The 5,169-nt window shown below is 39.2% G+C and overlaps 1 pseudogene; it reads left to right on the top strand.

Annotated features, from left to right (window-relative positions):
• Positions 1 to 1,193: 1,193 nt before the first annotated feature.
• Positions 1,194 to 1,865, top strand: LOC114047874 (annotated as a pseudogene).
• Positions 1,866 to 5,169: the final 3,304 nt, after the last annotated feature.

Here is a 5,169-nt window from a genome sequence, read left to right on the forward strand (position 1 = left end):
TCTAATCAACAGTGATTTAGAGCATTTTTTTCATGTTATTATAAATAGCTTTAATTTCTTCATCTGAAAACTGCCTGTTCATATCCTTTGACCATTTATCAATTGGGGAATGACTTGTATTCTTACAAATTTGACTCAGTTCTCTACATGTTTTAGAAACATGACCTTTATCTCTCTGATTTATTCTTAACAGTCAAGATGTTATTTTCCCTTTAAAAGCCAAGATTCCCAGGTATCAATAAATCACTTAATGGCTAATAAGGAAATGCTAACAGATCCCCTAATTGAGAAGATCATGTGAAGCACTAATGGAATCAGCAGGGTCTTTAATATTGCATATTTCTGCTGTGGCTACTGAAGCAAAGGTTGCCAGGCAGCATGATTAAAAGAATGGCCATATATGCAAATCAGATGAATTTTTGTTCTTTCAAAATTGATATCTTTTGTTTTTACATCACCTTCAATTCTAGATAAATCCCTTCTCTTTTCCCTACCTAGAAAACCATCCCATGCAATAAAGAATAAAAAAGAAAAAAAGTATGAAAGAAATAAAGAAATTATATAAGACTAATCAATATGTCAGTTGTTTTTGACAGTCTTTACAATATTCCACACCCATTATCCTTCACCTCTGCAAAGAAGGAGTGTGGGTGGACATTTCCTCAACTCTTACCCTTGGTTATTCTAATCACACTGTATTCATTTTTTTTTCTTATCATTTATACTGTTATAGTCATTGTATATACTACATTCTGGGTCTGCTTACTTCATTATGTATCAGTTCATATGTTTCTTCCAATTCTTTGAATTCTTCATATTTGTCATTTCTTACATTTCTATAATATCCCATTACAATTGTGCACCACAATTTTTTTAGCCATGCCCAAACAGATGGGTTTTCAACTTGTTTTGTTGTTATTGTTTTTTACTAACATAAGAAGTACTCTTATGCATATTTTTGTTACATGAGAAAATCCTCCCACCTGCAATTTTTTACATCCTTGGGGTATATGCCTAGAAATGGGATCTTTGGGTCAAAAGATACACACACATACACATACACACACACACACACACACACACACACACACTCCAGCATACATATGGTTCCAATGGTCCAAGCCTGAAGTCATGAAGATTAGAACCTAGCTCTCATTCTGAGGTCACAGAATTCTCAGGGTGTCTGGACAAACATGGAGGATGGTGGAAGGGAACCTGGGAGGAGAAACAGTCCAGATCCTCTGCTCATCCGGAAGCTGGTGCCTTTCTTTGCCTCCTGTGCCCTCTACTTTCTCCTCTGGCTGCCCCCAGATGAGCCCAGCTGGAACAGCGCCCTGACCAAATGCCTCCCCATCCTCTGTCTGGCTCTCTTTGTACATGACACTGCTCCATCGGGGCCCTACGGCCAATTCATCTGGGTAGGCCTCCTCTGCTCTGCCATAGGGGACATTCTCCTCACCTGGCCCAACTGGATCCTCTTTGGCATGATGGCCTATGCAGTGGCTCATCTCTTCTATCTCAGGGCCTTGGGCTTGGTCCCGATGTACCAGGGTCTTCTGGGGTCTGTGGTAGTCATGTTCCTCTTCTACTTTGGGGTCCTGCAGCCTCACCTCCCTTCTGGCCTGAGTCTCCCTGTGTTTGTCTATGTCACTATCCTGGGTCTGATGCTGTGGCGGGCACAGGCCCAAGGGACACTTGCAGCACTTGGCGGCCTGTTCCTCAGCATTTCAGGTGCCATCCTAGCCTGGGACACCTTCATCCAGTCCCTGCCTTTGGGCCGTCTGATCATCATGGTCACCTACTACGCTGCCCAAGCCCTGATGGCTTTGTCAACAGTGGAGAGCACGGACTTCCAAGTTGACTGAGCTCGACTAGCCCTCCTCACAAGGATGACAGCTTCCAGGGAGGGCCTGACCCCCTGGTGGGGTCCTAACAGACCAGTGATTTGGAGCTCATCTATCAGCAACTGAGAGAATCAAAATAGACTTTCTGTAGGAAATGGCACTTGAAATATGGCAAAATAATATCTAAAGTAATAATAATATGTGACATCCTCAGATATGCTGATAGATTTATTGTTTTATTATTGCGGTCATGTTATCCATCAATACAGAAAGGCGCCAACCCATGCAGTCCATCTTGTATGAATCTTGATTTCTGACTTCACCATTTTATACTGTGCTTTGCTTTTTAAAGTGCTTTCACACAAAGGTAGCATAGTGTAATGGGGATAGCATGAGACAGGACACAGGTTCTAGTATTAGTTCTAGTTTGTTGTTTTATGTTGGCTAAGTCAAATGATCTTCCAGGTCATTAGCTTCTTTATTTGCAAAAGCAGAGGCAGCAGATTTTTCCTTGGGTCACTTGCAGCTCTTCAGATCTCTGAATCTCCTGTGATCTTCATTGTTAGGTGAGGAGGGCAGGAAGCCAAGACTCAAGACAGGTCAATGAACTAACTTGCCCAAAATCACTCAGATATTAAAAAGCATCCAGAACACACAGATTTATCAGTTTTCTTGATCCAAAATAATTAAACCACACTTCTTGGCAGTCTAACAGCCCATACAAAGTCCCCCCTCCCTTTTTTTTTTTAAACTTTCTAAGGTTAAGTCTTACATTCAATTCCTTCTGTCTTCTGTCTGATACAGGCTCACTAGCTCCAAATAACTGGTAATTTTTCTGCTCTCCCTTGCTTTGTCTTCAGAGCACATGCAGAAGAAAGGAGCTGGCTGAAATACAGGCAATCAATATGTGGGGTTAGACAGCACTTTGTAAGCCAATCCAGAGCCTGAGCAGATCTAACGTCCTTAACCATAACCTTCGCACATGAAAAGCGGTTTCCATTCCATTTTACCAAGGTCTTGGTCAAAGATCAATTGCCATTGTAATTATATCATATATCACAGGAAGGAGGATGGTTGAGAGGGCAGGCCTTCATACATATCATTAGCATTTAAAGAACATGAAAAACAAATTGAACATTATTCCTCATGTAACTTTTTTTTTCAGAGCAAATAATTTGCCAAATTAAAATGAATAAGTTAATGAAAGTGCCACATGTCTGAGATAAAACCAAGTTGGTGATCTTGGCAGGCCCTTTGCAGAGTTTAGTACATTGTACTTCTTTTCCAAATCATTACAGCATCTCATCAAGGGGAGCTTAAATCCTTCAGCTAGCTCTCAAAATGAATTTGATCTGAGCAGCTCAGGTCTTGTGGATTCCTAGGGTTACTGACTAGGTGAGACATGTTTTTGTTTTAATCCCTGCCACAGCTCAGAGAGGATTAAAGCCTATAATTCTCCTATCCCCATTTAATTGAGAAAGGAAGCTTGAGAGGCACCTATTGGTACACTCTACCTTGAAGTACAGTCTATTCACTGTCTACATAATACTACTAGGCCCCTGCTCTCAGAGGAATGAGAAATGAAAAATAATTTATGAGTGGGTATTTGAGAATTCCTATGCTAAGATTGAATGCATATGTTCATCATTCCATCTTTTAATTATAAGACCTTTCAAGAATTCTTTTGCCACCATGTCATTCTATTGTCCCACCTCCCAGGGAAAAGAATATTTCCTACCTCCTGAAACTAAGTCCTCCAAACTTGACACTGGTTTGATTTAGGTTAAACATTAAAAATTCCTTTTGTAAGCATGTGATGTTGGATGCAGGGATGCATTGTGGGGGGGGGATCCACTTTAATTTTCAGGTTATGTATACTCAAAATGGTGGAGGTTTGCATTTGTGTGTGTTACAGGCAGTAGAACTTAACATAGATAGATAGATAGATAGATAGATAGATAGATAGATAGATAGATAGATAGACAGACAGATAGATAGATAGATAATTTCCAACTTGTGTCATAGAAACTGGGCTTACAGCAGGTGGGGAAAGAGGGTGTTGTTTTTAGAGGCTCAGAAGTCAACCAGACTGAAAAAAAAAACAGGAAAGAGTAAAAAAGTTAGCAGGACAAGAGGAGACCCAGGAAAAAGAAATATCTAAACCACCTAAAGGCATTCATAGAAGGAGGGTAAAGAATTGAATGCGTGGGAAATAAGGGCCATGACACACCACCTAATGAAAAACAATTAGGTACAGATGATTCTGAGGATCATCCCTAAGAGTTTGTTTAAAGAAAATTTAGGGTGAACTTTAGTACAGGGATAATCATTAGGAGTAGATGCTCCTCCCATATTAATGTACTTTTCTGCCCATTTATGTGTAACACTAGCTGTAATAGCATATTCAAAAGAGACTATAGATATTGTTCTATATCTTGAAATGGAAATGGAATCTTGGACAATTATAATTTAACTGTCATTCTTTGAGGAGTCTAAGAGAATGAGAATTTAACTACTGTTTTGAAGAGACTTTTAACTGTGATAACTATAGTAAGTCCCAAGAAAAAAGGACTAGCAAAACTTATTTCAGGAGAAACATGAGGAAATTCTTGAGAAAAGAATTAAATGATATCTTGAGAGAAGTGAATGTGGAACTCAGTTTCCAGAACTGAGAAGGCAAGAGTTGTAATGATGGTTAAAGGTGACTCTGGCTATGATTTTCTCATAGATGATATATTGTAAATAATTTATGAGACAGGGAAGATCTGGGTTCAAGTACAGCCACTGATAATATACTGACTTCGATCCTGGGCAAGTCACTGAGCCTCCCAGTGTCCCAGGTAACTCTGTAAGACTATAAAATTGCCAGCAGTTAGCACTTAGCTATAGATCTGTATTGGTGGTCTGAGTTGACTCACTAGGAATTCCCTACACCAATGAAATTACACATACACACTTATATTCTTGACATTGAGTCATTTGAGTCATTTCTGACTCTCCATGACCCCATCTGGGGTTTTCTTGGCAAAAATACTGGAGTGGTTTGCCATTTCCTTTTCTACTTCAACAGAGTTAACAGACTTGCCCAGGGTCACACAAAGCTACTAAGTGTCTGGTGCCACATTTGAACTTCCTAACTCTAGGTCCAGTGCTCTACACATTGAGCCACCTAGCTGCCTCTATACATATATATGTGAATATAAATATATATGCATATAATAAATATATTTACATATACATATATATAAGCATAACTGTATATATGTATATGTATGAACTATTTTTATATATAAAATACTATAACACATCCTTTATTACACTATAT

Source organism: Vombatus ursinus, unplaced genomic scaffold (assembly GCF_900497805.2).
Source record: "Vombatus ursinus unplaced genomic scaffold, bare-nosed wombat genome assembly UNPS02014791.1, whole genome shotgun sequence".
Lineage (NCBI taxonomy): Eukaryota > Metazoa > Chordata > Mammalia > Diprotodontia > Vombatidae > Vombatus > Vombatus ursinus.